The 17973-nt window shown below is 33.8% G+C and overlaps 1 protein-coding gene across 3 annotated transcripts in view; it reads left to right on the top strand.

Annotated features, from left to right (window-relative positions):
• Nucleotides 1-227: 227 nt before the first annotated feature.
• SLC16A7 (solute carrier family 16 member 7) overlaps nt 228-17973 on the top strand; it is a 277627-nt gene continuing 259881 nt past the window's right edge. For all 3 annotated transcript variants that reach the window (XM_074226250.1, XM_074226249.1, XM_074226248.1), the window contains exon 1: nt 228-376. The gene's annotated coding sequence lies outside the window, so the exon portion shown is untranslated. The remainder of the gene's footprint in view (nt 377-17973) is intronic.

Raw genomic sequence — 17973 nt, 5'->3', positions numbered from 1 at the left:
CCATTGAAAGAATACACAGAACTCCTCCAGAAAGAGACCCTAGGATAAAAACTTCCGACGGCTGTTATAGCCAAATTCTAGAACTCTCAAATAAAGGAGAGAATATTGCAGTCAAAAGAAAAAAACTTTAAAACAAAGGAAACACAGTCAGTCTCACACAGGACCTATCAGCCTCAACATTAAAGGTCCAGAAGATCTGGCATACCATGTATCTGGGAGCAAAGGACCTCAGATTACAACGCAGTATCTATTACCCTGAAAAATTCAGCATATACTGTCAGGGGAAAAGATGGATGTTCAACAAAATAGAGAACTTCCAGAATTTGAACAGAACAGAACAATTGCCAAATACTCAACTCAATAGTTGCATAAAAAGGTAAATGAAAAGGGGAAGAAATAAAGAAAAAAAAAACAAATGTTGGTCAAGACCATTAAATTTTCTAAGACCCTAAAAGGGAAGATATAACACTTCTAATTCTTGAGAACTTTACTTTTCTTAGGATAATTATAGATCACTATAATAGAAGAGATTGGACTTAAAGGCTATAGATATAATGGGTCTTGTCTCTCCATTGAAGAGGTCCACAATGACATCAATATGTTTGAGACAAAAAAGCCCTGATGAAAAGCAGAGGAATTAATTCTAAACTTAATTCTATCAGTATCCTTTGACCCACTCTAATTCTACTGTGCTGACAAAGCTTAGCACATTGTCTAATGAGGACATCATAAACTGGGTGGTCCTGAGTTAATGTCTCCCATAACTTACAATCATTTGTAAAGGTCTGAAATGAAATCTTCAGAGCCTCCCAGTCCTTGGAGCACTTTAAGATTCTTATAGTTAATTAAATCAGGGCTTGACTTAATCCTTGCTTCACTTCACAAGGGGTTAAGTACCCTGGGTAGGAAAGGGGGGATAAAGTATGAGAGAAAATGAGCCTGGGAGGAGGGGCACAAATAGTTCATGAAATGATTTGGCTTGTTTGACTCATAAGGATGATTGTATGTCCTTGGAGGGTTCTTGAAAAGGGGGTAAGGTAAAAAATGATTTTAATTATAATTTGATGTAATTTGAGGCCATGCTACTTATCAAGCAATCAAGCAATTTGTGATGATACTTTGATAATAATTTGAACTTAACAAGCAATCAAATGATCAAACTGTGATCGATGATAATTGATTAATAGTAATGGACTGAAAATAACACCAGGTGAAAAGGCAAAAGATTTATAACTTTAGAGGAAAGGAAGGGAGAGTATGAACACAGAGTAAATTATATTCAATAGATTTGGCCCAGAGAGGGAATAAGGTACATTCCCATTTGGGTTTAAAATCTACAGGGAAGGGGGGGCACAGAGGAAGGGACTGATAAAAGGGAAGGCAAAAGTACAAGTGAAAAGAAACTAAAAGTTAAATTTTAAAAGAAAATTTAAAGGGAAAGGGAGTAAAATTTTGGTGAGGAGGATTAAGAGGAAAGTGTAAAATATAAATGACAATCATTGAGCAGGAATCTCTTTCTTAGTCATAGTGGCAAGATTCTTACCAGAATCCTTCTTAATAAGCTGATCCTTCACCTAGAAGATGATCATCCACCTGAGAGCCAGAATGGCCTCAGAAAGTTTGAGAAAGAGTTGATATGGTGTTTGCTGCCTGACAACTTCAGAAGAAATGCCAGGAACAGATAAGAGATCTATACATAATGTTCATTAATCTGAATAAGATCTTTGATTCTGTCAATTGTGAGGGTTTGTGGAAAATTATGGAAAAATTTGGTTGCTCAGAATAGTCCATCAGTATTGCAGATCAGTTTCATGATAGTGTACTCCAATAGCTTCTGTATATAGGATAATATTTTCACGCTTTCCTAGTCACCAATGAAGTGAAGCAAGGCTGTGTGTTTGCTCAGAATGATGTTTTCAGCAATGCTGTCAGATACTTTCAGTGAGGACAAAAACAGCATCAAGGTCAGTTATTGCACTTATGACAAGTTATTTAACTTGAAAAAGACTAAAGTAGTGGAGAATTGGTGCATGATTTTTTGTTTGCAGATAATTATGCCCTTAATGCAACTTCTAAAGCTGAGATGAAAAAAGTATGAATTGATTCCCTGCTATTTTTAATAATTTTTGCCTAATAGCTAACACCATTAAAACACAGATTTTCCATCAACCAGTGCCACACCATCCATACATGAAACTATTGATTATAACACATGGAGAAATTCTGAATACTTTGAATAAGTTCACTTACCTTGGCAGTTTAATTTTCAGAGACGTACACATAGATGATGAGTTAGTTCAGTGTTTTTGCAGCTCTAAAAGGGAAAAATAACAATGGGAAGAGAAGAGTCATTAAATTGCCAACCAAACTGAATATCTTTAGAGCCATTGTGCTGATCTCATTGTCATTTACCTGTGAAACCTGAACAATTCATCAATGCCATGGCAGAAAATTGAATCACTTCCTTTTGAATTGTCTTAAGAAGATTCTGAAGATCAACTGGCAAAATAAGGAACCCTGAGTTCCTTTTATCAGCTAAACTGGAGAGAAAACTCCAATGGTCTAACCATATTGTTCAAAATACCATAGGTGCGCATATGATTGTTAGAAGAAGGAATACAAGGAAACTCATGATTTCTCTGAAGAATTTGGAAATCAATTTGCATGACATGGGAGACAATGGTAAAGGATTTCCCAGAATTTCATACTCACATCAAATGACATGTTCTAATGAGTGAAGTAAAATTGCAGTAGTTTAAAATAAGCATAAGATGAAATTTAGAGAAATCTCCCAGGGCAGCTGAGGGGCACAGTAAATAGAGTACCGGCCTTGGAGTCAGGAGGACCTGAGTTGAAATCTTGCCTCAGACACTTAATAATTACTTACCTGTGTGACCTTGGGCAAATCTCTTAATCCCATTGCCTTGCAAAATCCAAAAAATGAGAAAAGAAAGGGAAATCTCCCTTCCAAATATCCAAATGGATAATTTGTGCTGGACCTATGATAAAACCTTTAAAGCTCAAATTTGTCTGATCAGTCACAGTTGGATACATTGCACCTTGACTCCAACATAGTGATATCATTTTGGTTCTTTTCAAACACAAAGGACAACAACCAATCAGATCATTATTATTATATTGCTGAGACTAGCCAAGTCATCTACAGTTGAACATCATATGATATTTCTGTTACTGTGTATAATATTCTCCTGGTTTTTTCCCACTTCTCTTTGCATCCCTTCAAAGAAGTATTCCTAGGATTTTTTGAAAGCATACTGCTTATCATTTCTTTTAACACAATAGCATTCCATCACAATTATGTGGCACAACTTGTTCAGCTATGCCACAATTAATAGGTATCCCCTCAATTTACCATGTTTTGCCACTACAAAAGAGCTTCCATATGCATTTTTATACATATAGGTCCTTTTCCTTTTCCTTTGATCCTTTTGGGATAAGGCTCTAATTGTAGTATTGCTGGGTTAAAACTATGACCAGTTTTCAGTCATCTGAACATATTTCCAAATTACCCTCCAGATTAGTTGGGATCACTTTACAGCTCCTATCAACTGCTTTAATTTTTCCATGTCCTCTCCAACATTTGTAACTTTCCTTTTCTGTTAAATTTGTCAATCTAATAGGTATGAGATGATATCTAACACTTGTTTGAATTTCCATTTCTCTAATCAATAATGATTTGGAGAATTTTATGTAATCATGAATAGCTTTGATTTCTTATTCTGAAAACTGTTTTCACATCATTTAACTTTGTCAATTGGAGAATGATATATTTTCTTTTATAAATTTGACTCCGTTTTCTAATAGCTGAGAAATAACACTTTATCAGAGAAATGATATGCATAATATTTTTTTTCATTTTCTGCTTTCCTTCCAATCTTACCTGCAATGCTTTTATGAAAAAAATTTTTTAATTTGACATAATCAAAATTATTCATTTTTCATCTCATAATAATTTTCATCTCTTATTTGGTCAACAAATCTTCCTTATTCAAAGATCTGGTAGGTAAACTAGTTCATGTTCCCCTAATATTTTTATGACATCACTCTTTTTGTCATGTACTCACTTTGATCTTATCTTAGTATATGCTGTGAGATATTGGTTTATACCTAGTTTATGCAAAAGTGCTTTTCAATTTTCCAGCAATTTCAGACTGATACTGAGTTTTTGTACCAAAAGTTTTGTTCATTGACTTTATCAAACCATAGATTACTATGGTCATTTACTCCTGTATATTTTATACCTAATTTCTTCCATTGATCCAGTATCAGATTGTTTTGAGGATTACTTCTTTAAAGTACACTTTGAGATATGCTAGGCCATCTTCCTTTACATTTTTTCTTTGATTTTTCATTATATTTTTGACCCTTTGTACTTCCAGTTGAATTTTATTATCTAGCTCTACAGATTAATTTTTGGTAATGTGATTGGTATGCCACTAAATATATAAATTACAGTAGGTAGACTTGCCATTTTATTATATTGGATCGACCTAAGCACGAGCAATTTCTATTTGTCCAACTATTTAAATCTGAGTGTATCTATATGAATTGTTCTGTAATTGTATCCATATAGCTCCTGTAGTTGTCTTGACAGGTAGAATCCCAAGTGTTTTATGATGTTCACAGCTGTTTGGAAATGACATTTCTCTTTCTAACTCTTCCTGCTGGACTTTGTTGATAGTATATAGAAATGCTGATAATTAATGTGAATTTATTTTGCATCCTGAAACCTTGATGAAGTTGTTAATTGTTTCAACTTATTTTTAGTTGATTTTCTAGGATTCTTTAAGTATACCATAATATTATCTAAAAAAGAGTGATAGTTTTCTCTCTTTATAGTCTATTTTTATTTTTTACTTTCTTTTTCTTCTTTTATTTGTATAACTAGCATTTCTAATGGTAATGATAACTGACATCCTTGCTCTACCCAGAACTTATTAGGAAGACTTGTAGCTTATCTTCATTATCCAATATGCTTGTTCATGGTAGCTACTGTTTGTTTTTAAGAAATCTTCTTTTGAACTAAGTAAAGTAAGTAGAACCCATAAAACAATATCTATATACAATATATATATATATAAAACAATTAGAGCAATGTAAATGGAAAGAACAGCAATATGTCAAAATAAAAAATAAATGCAGCACAATTATAAAGATCAAATAGGACATGGATAAAAAAATATTAGAAGACACTTCCAACCTACCACTTAGTGGAGATGGGAGATCCAACAAGTTTTACACATTGTTTTGAGACTTTTTATATGCATATATTAGTTGTACCGATTTTTTTCTTCTCTAAAAAATATTACTTGTAATATGGGAAGGAAGAGGGGAAAATACATGGCAATAATGGTGAAGTAACAAACATAAAATGTTAGAAAAAATTATTTTTAAAAATTGTGTGGTTGGTGTCTAAAGAATGACTTTGCATTGTCATCTCAGAGAGAGAGAGAAATCAATGGCCTTGCAGAATCACAGATTCCTCTCTTAGAATTCTATAACAGGAATTCTAGTTCAAAATTCATGGGGTAAGAAGAATAAACTTCTATTACATAAAGATATTATGAGGGCTTAATTATTAATATAGCTATGTATAAATGTGTATGCATGTACATATTCTATATAAGGAATATCAATTATTTATATTCCTCAGATTTAAGGACAACACTAGCAATTACAAAATTCTAAGAAACAAACATATCTTTGTATACATTATTGATAGGGGTATAGAACTACAAAGACTAAGCCTTTTGGTAAGCATTGAGGTAGAAAAGGAATGTGTGTGGTGAGAATCAATAGAAAGCATAGAGAAGGAAAATTTTGAGGAGGGAAAAATCAACTTAGCTGAGATACCAAATATTTGGTCTGGGTCTTCTCCATCTTGTTTAATTATTATAGTGAATGGATAGTATTCATAGGTGCCTGTGGTGGTTTCTTATTCAAGACAAAAACTGTCCTTAAGCTCTCACACAGAATTATAGGGAAAATAGTGATGAAAGCTATAGTCAGATCCAGCCTTGGGTGAAAAATCAATGTTATACCTGTTGAATTTGTTCTGCATCCAATCCCCTAAGAGGGTTATCTACAGGTATCAGGTCTACAACTCTACCAGCATTTCTTGGAGATGGTTTTCTTTTCCTTTCTCAAATTTTAGGTCTTAATACAGATGCTATTGAGGTAGGTGTGTGTGTGTGTGTGTGTGTGTGTTTTGAGGGAAAATAATTTTTATCAGGTTAAATTGTAGGTACTGACTGTGAAAATCTATTTTAGCAAAGACACATCAAATATGGAGCATGAAGACTTGGACTGTGACAACCACTCTGCTACTTACTACATGTATGTTCTTGAGCAAGTCATAATCTCTCTGGGATTCAATTCCCTTATTTGTAAAATTTGAATGACTACATTGTTCAGTGGAGATAGCTTTGGATTTGGAGTCAGGGAGCTTGGGCTCTTATCTTAGCACTGCTACTTTTTATTTCTTTATGTAACTTTGAACAAATTAGTTAACTTCTCTGAATCTGTTTTCCTTATCTGTAAATTGGGAGAATTGAATCAAAAGACTATCAAGATTTCATTCAATTATATGTTTGCAAATGCTAATGGGTTTATACTGATTGCATCACCAAATATGTATTTGGAAATAGCTGTAGTAGCTATCAATCACTGTAACTTCTCTGAACCTTTGCAATATATCAAATTAAAAGTAGCTTTTATTATTAAGAAATTAGAGGATGTCATTGAGTACATAATTATCATATTAATTCCTTGCGTGTGAATGTATTAGCATATCAAAATGATATTCATTATTGAGGGATTCATTCATGTGAAGATGCCTGTTTAAGTTTGAATGCTAAGTATGATTTCATGAGGTTTTTTGGATAAATTAATCCATTTCTTCCAGGTGAGTTTCATTTGATGTGGGAGGAAATGATGCTAAGAGAAATTTTAAATAGAATTTCTTGATCATTTGGCAGTATATCTCTCTAGAACACTTGGTGTATCCAATAAGCTTCCTGCCAGCTTATTCATAGAATAAAATAGCAAAAGAGAGGGACAAGATAGAAAACAAAAATAGTAGACTATGGATAGGCAGTCAATAAAACTCCAAGGCAGTGTATTTGGGGGCAAATTGACTATGATAGCTGTCCTTTTCTGTTTACTGTGGGAAAGAAAGGGGAAGGTTGAAACACTATTACACTGTTGGTGGAGCTGTGAACTCATCCAACCTTTCTGGAGAACTATTTGTAACTATGCCCAAAGGGCAACAAAAATGTGTATACCCTTTGACCCAGCAATACTACTACTGGGTCTATACCCTGAAGAGATCAAGAAAAAGGGTAAAAACATCACTTGTAAAAAAATATTTATAGCAGCCCTGTTTGTGGTGGCAAAGAATTGGAAATCAAGTAAATGTCCTTCAATTGGGGAATGGCTTAGCAAACTGTGGTATATGTATGTCATGGAACACTATTGTTCTATTAGAAACCAGGAGGGATGGGATTTCAGGGAAGCCTGGAGGGATTTGCATGAACTGATGCTGAATGAGATGAGCAGAACCAGAAAAACACTGTACACCCTAACAGCAACATGGGAGTGATGTTCAACCTTGAAGGACTCACTCATTCCATCAGTGCAACAATTGGGAACACTTTTGGGCTGTCTGCAAAGGAGAATACATCTATATTCAGATAAAGAGATGTGAAGTTTGAACAAAGTTCAAGGACTATTCCCTTTAATTTAGAAAAAAACAGATATCTTATTGTCTGATCTTGTTACCTCTTAGACTTTTTGTCTCTTCCTTAAGAATATGATTTCTCTCTCATCACACTCAATTTGGATCAATCTACAACATGGAAACAAAGTAAAAACTGACAGATTGCTTTCTGTAGGGGAGTGGGGGGAGGGAAGTAAGATTGGGGGAAAATTGTAAAACTCAAATAATATCTTTAATAAAAATAAATTTTAAAAAAGCAACCTATGGACCAGTGTTAAAAAAGACATCATAAGACATGATTTCAAGAGATAAATAAAGCTAAACTGGGACAACTGACAAAAAAAAAAAGAAAGGGGAAGTTAGAATATGAAAAGGAGAAATGAAAATATTCAGTAAAGAGGGTGAAGGAAGTAGATGTCCTAGGATAGTAGATAAAAGTTGCATGAGTTAATAAAGCGAGAAAACCACCAGGTTCCCTATTTGGATATTGTTCTAGTATTGTTTTTCCAGGAATATTAAACCTGGAGCCACTATGTCTACTACTAGACTAAAGTTTGTGCTTGAAAAATATTATAAACATCTTTACTATATTGACTAAATAGACTATTAAGCATACACTTGAAATTTGTTTACAGAATGAATGAGAAATAAAGGGCACACAAAGATAATGATCAGGACCAGGACTTCTCTGACAAATCTAAGGCAGGTGAAAAAGTCCAGGGCCTGATGAAGACCAGGGTAAAGAGTATTCCATACCAGATGATTTCAAATACCAGTGAAAACAATAGATTAGGGAATAGGTTGATCTGCTTCCAAAACTGTATCCCTTTATCTTTTCTTTTCCTTCTTCTATCTCTGGTAAACAAGTAAGCTCTCTTTAAATATTCAAGTATCTACTTTCCGTTTCCCTTCCCTTCAAGGTGGGGGGGGGGGGGGAGCAAGGATTAAGGAAATGAGAAGAAATAAAGCCTAGTCTTGTCCTGCCACTAGAAGCCAGAATTCTAAAGAAAATATTTGTTGTCTTTTTGTTTTTTAAAGGTATTCTCAAATTTCAATTCCTGTCATCCACTGAGAAGGCAAAAAAACTTATCAATTGGAAATGTAAAATCATGAAAAACATATTTCCACATTAGCCATATTGTAAAAAACCAAAAAAATAAAAAAATCTATGAAATATGTAAATATGATCTAGGTAGTTATGTGACTTTTAAAACTGAAATCATGGAAATAACCTTCATCAAATTGTTTGCCCTTTCAGTGAGTGGACACAGGGAAGGAAGACAGAGAATTTGGAACTCAAAATTTGAAAATGAAAGAATTTTGAAATTGTTTTTATGTATAATTGGAAGAAAAGAAAATTTTTTAAATTAACTAAAGAAAATATTATAATGGCATTAATAATGCTAGCAGTAGTAAATGTACTTACCTAGATATCATGTTTAATATTTTCGAAATAGTTTCACAATCTTTGCATCATTTGAAGCTCTCAGCAATCCGGAGTTAGCCCTCACAAGTATCATTATTCCTATTTTTAGATTAATTAACTGATGGTCAAAAAATTTGCTCTTAATCAGATTTCTCTCTGAAAGTGGCTAGCATTTTTTGATTATCAATCCTTTAGAATTACCTTGGATCATTGTATTGATCAAAATAACTAAGTCTTTAATAGTTGAATCATCATTTGCAATATGGCTGTTATTGTGTACAATAATGTCCCAATGCATCAAATAATGTAGCCCTGCTATAGTTTTCAAAAACCAACAACCTTATCATCTCTCATAGGACCATTAATTACAATCATATGCCATAACTTATTCAGTCAATCCCCAAATGCTGAGAAACACCTAGATTGCTAATTCTTTGTGACCACAAAAAGAACTCCTAATAATATTTTTATGTTTATAATTATCTTTCCCTTTTTCTTTGATGTCTTTGAGATACCCTCCTAGTAAAAACTGGGTCAAGTGAATGCACAGTTCTATAGTCCTTTGGCTAGGTTAAGGGTATGCACAATTTTATAACTCTTTGGGTTGGGTTTGAACAATTTTATTGCCCTTTGGGTTTGATTTAGATATTTCTCCAGAATTATTGGACAAGTTAACAACTCCAAAAACATTTTGCTAGTTTGCCTATTTTCCCTCATCTCTTCCAGCATTTGTCATTTCTGACAGGTGTGAGGTTATACTTCAGAGTTATTTATTTTTCATTTCTCCAATTAACACTTATTTAGAACATATAAAACTATATATAATTTTGATTTTTTTTCTTCTGAAAACTGCCTGTTCATATCCTTTGACCATTTATCAATGGTGGGATTGTTTTTATTTTTATAAATTTGGCTCAATTCTTTTTATATTTGAGAGGTGTGACCTTTATCAGAGAAACTTGCCAAAATAAATGTTGATATTACTTCATTATATATGATACCTTTTTGGCAAAAAGTAATTTTCCTTGGTTACCTCTTAAATTTGATCATTTTTCCTCTTTTATATTGCCTGAGATCATGATTACTGTCCCAATCTCTTCTTTTACTTCAACTGAAGCATAATAGATTCTACTCCAGTCCTTTTTATTTGACTCTGAGTGTGTGTCTTTCTGCTTCAACTCTTTCCTATACACGACATAGTGCTGGATTCTGGTTTCTAGTCCATTACGCTATCTGATTCTATTTTATAGGCAAACTAATAACATACATGTTCACTATAATGATTATTAACTATATATTTCTTCCCATATCATGCTATTCTCTTTGTTCTTCTTTCTGTCTTTTTATCTTGTCCCTCCTCAAAAGTCCCTTTTGCTTCTGGTCAATGTCTTTCTTAATCCACCCACCTTTTTATCATTTCCCTGCTTTCTCTTATTACTTTTTTTTATTATTGCTGCTACATTTTTATACCAACTGAGTGTGTACAAATTGTCTTTTCTCTTTGAACCAATAACGAGAGTGAAGTTCAAGTACTGACCATTATCCTTATCCATATTCATCTCTATCATAAAAACTCTTCCCTGTATGCCTCTTTTCTATAAGAAAATTTTCTCCATTCTGCCACACCTTTCTCCCTTCTCCCAGGGCATCCTGCTTTCTCAAACTTAATTTTTATTTATTTGTTTGGAGATCATTCCAACAAAATCAACTTATATCAATACCTTCTATCTGTGAAACTCATTTTAACTTCCCTGATAATGATAAAATGCTTAGGAGTTACATGTATTTTCTTCCAATGTAGGAATGCAAACAGTTTAACTTTATCAAGTCCTTTATGATTACTCTTTACTGTTTACCTTTTTTGCATTCTTGTTTACCTTTTTTTATGCTTCTCTTGAGACTTATTTGAACAACAAATTTTTTTATTCAGCTCCACCAGAAATTCTTGAAAGTGCTTCTTGTTACACTAAATGTTAATATTTTTTCCTGAGTGATTATATTCAGTTTTTTGAATAGTTATAATCCTAGCTCCTTTGCCTTCAATATTATGTTTCAAGCCCTTCACTCCTTTACCATGAAAGTCACAAATTCTTGATTCTGAATGTAGATCCAAAATATTTGATTCCTTTTTTTTAGCTACAAGTGCTAATACTCCTCTCCATCCTGTACTGTAACCCAGAAGTGCTTATGGGTAATAGATTTGCCAAACAGCTCTGGTTACAAGCAGCACCAGAAAAGTTTTCCCTATATTCTCTTTCTGACTAGTATTCTAACCCCCATTTCATCTCTGGACTGAGAATTCTTGGTGTCTCCATGGCCTCTTCCCTTGTTCTCTTTCTGTGCTCTGGGTTTAAGACCACCCTTGTATTACAAACCTCTTCTGAGGACCTTCCAATTTATCTTAAACTTGAAAAAAAATTTCTTTCCTGAATGGTTGTTACTTCCACTGCTCCAAAATTTGATTTCAGGTATTTTTTTAATTAAAGATATTATTTGAGTTTTGCAATTCCCCCCCCCCCCAATCTTACTTCCCTCTCCCCACCTCCCCGTTGGTCTTTACCTTGTTTCCATGTTGTATTGTACATTGATCCAAATTGAGTGTGATGAGAGAGAAATCATATTCTTAAGGAAGAGACAAAAAGTCTAAGAGGTAACAAGATCAGACAATAAGATATCTGGTTTTTTTCCTAAATTAAAGGGAATAGTCCTTGAACTTTGTTCAAACTCCATGGCTCTTTATCTGGATACAGATGGCACTCTCCTTTGCAGAAAGCCCAAAATTGTTCCCAATTGTTGCACTGATGGAATGAGTGAGTCCTTCAAGGTTGAACATCACTCCCATGCTGCTGTTAGGGTGTACAGTGTTTCTCTGGTTCTCCTCATCTCACTCAGTATCAGTCCATGCAAACTCCTCCAGGCTTCCCTGAAATCCCATCCCTCCTGGTTTCTAATAGAACAATAGTGTTCCATGACATACATATACCACAGTTTGCTAAGGCATTCCCCAATTGAAGGACATTTACTTGATTTCCAATTCTTTGCCACCACAAACAGGGCTGCCTTGAATATTTTTGAATAAGTGATGTTTTTACCCTTTTTCATCATCTCTTCAGGGTATAGACCTAGTAGTGGTATTGCTGGGTCAAAGGGTATGCTCATCTTTGTTGCCCTTTGGGTATAGTTCCAAATTTCTCTCCAATAAGGTTGGATGAGTTCACAGCTCCACCAACAGTATAATAGTGTCCCAGATTTCCCACAACCCTCTGAGAGGTGTGAGGTAGTACCTCAGAGAAGCTTTAATTTGCATCTAATAATTAATGATTTAGAACAATTTTTCATATGGCTATGGATTGCTTTGACCTCCTCATCTGTTAATTGGCTTTGCACATCCTTTGACCATTTGTCAATTGGGGAATGGCTTTTTTAAAAAAAATATGACTCAGTTCTCTGTATATTTTAGAAATGAGTCCTTCATCAAAATCATTAGTTGTAAAGATTGTTTCCCAATATACTACATTTCTTTTGATGTTGGTTACAGTGGTTTTATCTGTGCAAAAGCTTTTTAATTTAATGTAATCGAAATCATCTAGTTGGTTTTTGGTGACGTTCTCCAACTCTTCCTTAGTCATAAACTGCTCCCCTTTCTATAGATCTGACAGGTAAACTAGTCCTTGATCTTCTTATTTGCTTATAGTATTGTTTTTTATGTCTAAGTCCTGTAACCATTTAGATCTTATCTTGGTAAAGGGTGTTAGGTGTTGGTCTAATCTAAGTTTCTCCCATACTAACTTCCAATTTTCCCAGCAGTGTTTATCAAAGAGGGAGTTTTTATCCCAATAGCTGGACTCTTTGGGTTTATCAAACAGCAGATTACAATAATCATCCCCTGCTTTTGCACCTAGTCTATTCCACTGGTCCACCACTCTGTTTCTTAGCCAATACCAAACAGTTTTGATGACTGATGCTTTATAATATAACTTTAGATCAGGTAGGGCTAAGCTCCCTTCTTTTGCACTTTTGTTCATTAAGCTCCTGGAAATTCTTGACTTTTTATTTCTCCATATGAATTTACTTACAATTTTTTCTAACTCATTAAAGTAATTTTTTGGAATTTTGATTGGTAGGGCACTAAAAAGGTAGTTGAGTTTTGGTAGAATTGTCATTTCTATTATATTAGCTCTACCTATCCAAGAGCAGTTGATATTTGCCCAGTTATTTAAATCGTTTTCAGGTATTATTTTAAAATGATTTGGAAGGGAATGTTTGGAGAGTTGAGCTGTGTCCTGGCCTATACTCCTCTATTTTGGCTCCATCACTTCAAATTTTAAGGACTTCCATAAGTCTTATCTATGACACAACCAGTAAACTCTTCAATATAGTCCACCATCCTGCCAATATGATGTGTAGAAGCTAAAGACCAGGAAGATATCATAAAAACCAAGTAAATCTCATCCAACAAGCTCCAATTTAGTCATTTGGAATGGGTAACCTGAATAAAGAATTTATGAAGCAGAACCAGAACAACATTGTACATGCTAACAACATGGAGTGATGATCAGCTATGATGGACATATTAATTTCAGCAGTATAATAATGAAAGATAATTTTAAAAGACTAATGATGGAAAATACCATCCATATCCAGAGAAGGAATTGCGGAGTTTAAATGAAGACCAAAGCTTACTGTCTTCAATTTTTAAAAGTTATCTTATGTATTATGTCATTTTTTTCTCTTTTTTTTTTTTTGCAAGGCAAATGGGGTTAAGTGGCTTGCCCAAGGCCACACAGCTAGGTAATTATTAAATGTCTGAGACCGGATTTGAACCCAGGTACTCCTGACTCCAAGGCTGGTTGCTTTATCCACTAGGCCACCTGGCTGCCCCCCCCCCATTTTTTTCTCTTTCTAATATTTTCTTTCTTCTGTCTGGGTTTGATTCTTTTCTTACAACTTGATCAATATGTCTCTATGTTTAGCATGGTCATAAATATAGAGCCTATATTAAGTTTCATTCTGTTGAGGGAGGAGGAAGGGAAGGGAAGGAAGAAGGAAAAATATAAAACACAAAACGTTGCCCAAAAACTGATTGGTAAAAACTACTGTTGCATGTAGTTGGAAAAATAAATAAAATATTAAAAAGAATTCATGAAAAATTTTAAGCAATGAATAAATTGTTCTTTGGGATCTGTGATCAATGATGCCATGATGAAATGATGATAAAGCAGATTTAGAAGTCAAAGAATCAGACTAGTGAAAAGGTACAGATCATGCAAGAAATATTGTTACCAGGCAGATTACATGAACAGAAGAAAGATTTTAGTCTGAAAAGCAATGTATGTTAAACATTATCTTTCACTCTGTGTAAAAGCAATACTGCATTATATATATATATATTTTATATTTTCCCAAATACTATCACACCACTCAACTTGTTCAATCCTCATAAAGTCTTTGTAAGGTAGATGGTGCTGTCTTAATTCTTATTTTCAAGAACATAAAACTAAGGTTCAGTTTAGATTATTTATTGAAGGTCACAGAACTGGCATTTGACAAAGTTAGAACATTACTGTCTGAATCCTTCTGAGTTCTACTGCTCCTCCATCATTAGTATTGCTATCTCAATGACAGAAACAAATATTTAGACTCAGTTTAAATTTTTAAAAAACAGATCAATATTCTTATCATCCAGAAAAATGAATTCATAAATATGTGTATATGTATGGTTGAGTTGTATAGGTCATTCATATATATGTTCGTGAACCACCTAGGCAGCTAGTGTCACTGTGGATAGGGCTTTAGGAATGGAGTTTGAAAGGGTTCAGTTCAAATATGATCTTAGACATTTACTAGCTGTGTGACCTTGGGCAAGTCACTTAATCTTTACATTTCTCAGTTTCCTCATTTGTAAAATGAAGATGATAATAATACCTACCTTTGGTTGCTGTGAGGATCAAATGAAATAATATTTATAAAGCACTTAGAACAAAGTCCATAATCCAGAGTAGATGCTATATAAATGTTAGAGGTCATTCCTTTTGTTAGTGTAGTTAGTCTAGATTTGTGATTTTATCTATACTTGTCCAACTGATGAAGAGGAAAAGCAAATCTGTAACTTCTATTTTTAAAGACTTGCCTGGGCCACTGAGTCATTAAATCACATTTGCATGTACCCCCAGCTGGTAAAAATCAAAGGTAAACTCAGAACCTACTTCTCCCTGATTCTAAGACCAACTTTTTAAAAAATGCTACCTCTCATAAATGTATAAAAAATTCCTTTGAACTCCACAGACTCCCCTTTCAAATTATAAGAAACAAGTTGTGAACAGATCAAAACTTCATTGTTTACACCATGCAATTAATATAATGATAAAATGTAACATGACCTTAAAGATGATTTAGTTGGTACCCCTTTTATTTCTGTTTACAAATGAGCTTTAGAGAGATTGAATGAATTGGTAGCCATGATATAACCAATAAATTACAGAACCAAAATCTAGAATCCAGAATGTTTTACTCCTAATTCAGTGCTTGCTCCACAAAACTTTACTAGATTATTTAATGGAGTGCCCTGAGTTATATATTACATGAGGAGACAAAATGATTGAATTATGATCTGTAGCCTCTGGGTACTTTTACATCTTTTGTCCTATCCTAAATATCCCCAAGTACCTCACCTTAAATGCCTTCAAATAATGTAAGAGTAGCATATTTTTTTTAAGGTTTTTGCAAGGCAAATGGGGTTAAGTGGCTTGCACAAGGCCACACAGCTAGGTATTTATTAAGTGTCTGAGGTGGGGTTTGAGCTCAAATACTCCTGACTCCAAGGCCACTGCTCTATCCACTGTGCCACCTAGCTACCCGAGTAGCATTATAATGCTGTCTCTGGTTTCTTCTTTCTAGCCAATTCTTCACCATTGTTTGAGAAATCTTAAAACATTGCTCCAAGTATACCATTTATTTACTCCTCATCCTGGTATTTGAGGTGCTCCATAATTTAATTTTCTAGCTTCATATCTTCTTATTTCCTTTGAAATACTCTAAATTTCATTTAAATTAGAGCTCCCTTCATCCCCTCTTCTCATTCCACTGGGCCTGTCCTTCTGTATGTCTCTCTACACCTCTATACTTGTTATGGATCTTCTCCCATCATGATCTATTTCTTTCAAAAGCCCAAATCAATTTTTTCCCTTTAACTCTCATATAAAATTTAGCTTGAATTGCTTTTATTTGTATGACACCCATTTATATCATTATTATTTATTTATATGTTTCTTCTGGATAGCAAGATGCATATTATAGCTATTTTTATATCTTTATAATATCTAACAGTGCCCTGTATGGACCAATAATAATAAATGATAATAATAGCATTTATATAGCAAACTAACGTATGAAAAGTACTCTTAAAATTTTATCACATTTACTTTTCAGAGCATTCTGTGTGGTAAGTGCTATTATTTTCAATTTACAGATGACTATGAGGGATATTAAGTGCCTTTTCCCAACATCATGTACTAGTAGGGAAGAATTTGAACATAGGTCCTCCTTGATGCCACCTAGTTTCTTAATAAGTATTCATCAAATTGAACAGATTAAGCAATGTATAGTTCTCTCATAAAGAGTAAATCCCCCCAAAAAGAATAAAACTCATATCACAGGTGATATAAAATAAAGAGGAGACAAGAAAAACTCAAAAGGGCAGAATTCTAAATGAGGATTCATAAAGAGATTCTCTGAATATAAACAATCATATATTTTGATAAAAATAACTCTCAAGTCCCTATGCTTTTCTGCAGATACTGAAAACCACATTATTGCTGCATTTATTATAATTATAGTCTTGTTCCTTATGTTTTATATTAAACAAAAACAACAAAAAAACCTTTGGATCCCTCCAAATGCTTTGAGAGGACTTAGATAACACTTTCAAAGAAACACACACATACACACACACATATGAACACACACACACCTATATTAGAGATTTGATTCTAGTAGGGGGAAAAAACCTATTTATCCTGTGTATATAAATTGTAAAATCAGTCATAGCAATCTTCTTCACAGTTGTTAGCTAGCTACAATCTCATTCACAGTGGGTAGCCACTGGATGGCTGTTACTGTTCTGTTTTCACTAGGGCTAAGAATGTCGGGAATTTGGGACACTTCCTCACTACACATCACCCAAGATCATTTCATTTCTTCATTCTTTTCCCCACCTTCAAATCATTCACATATGAAACACATAGTTTTTCATGTTATTTACCACTTGTCTTTGTCTGCTGTAATGCTATAAGATCTTATCACAAATGCAACCTTATATAATTGCAGAGTTGCCAGGGACCTTATAGAACATCTAGTCCAGCCTTGATCCTTGTTCTAGATGAAGAAGAATGCACTCTACTATAGATCTGAAGGTGGTCCTCCATTTCTTGATTTAAGAAATCTAGAAAGATAAGAATACACTATCTTCAAGGGCTATTTGCACTTTGGAGAGCTCTAATCATTTAGAAATGTTTTCTTATATCATCCTTAGATTTATCTCTTTGCAACTTCCACAGAGAATTCCTAGATCTACCCTTTGAAGTTAACAAGTCTATTCAATTCTATTCTGCAGGATAATGTCCCTTCTAATCCCACATATTTTAACCATGACATGATTTCAAGTTCTTCATCATCACATTCCAAATTTGTCCATATCCTAACTAACATATCATAACAAAACCTCAATGTCATGCTCTAGATGTGGCTTACCTGGGCCACAATACAATAAGATTGTTTTCTCAATCTTTTGACAAGTCACACTACTTCATTT

The sequence above is a fragment of the Macrotis lagotis genome, chromosome 2 (genome assembly GCF_037893015.1).
Source record: "Macrotis lagotis isolate mMagLag1 chromosome 2, bilby.v1.9.chrom.fasta, whole genome shotgun sequence".
In the NCBI taxonomy this organism is placed as follows: domain Eukaryota; kingdom Metazoa; phylum Chordata; class Mammalia; order Peramelemorphia; family Peramelidae; genus Macrotis; species Macrotis lagotis.
Note: the sequence above shows the minus strand (reverse complement) of the source record. Positions and strands in the feature narration are given on the sequence as shown.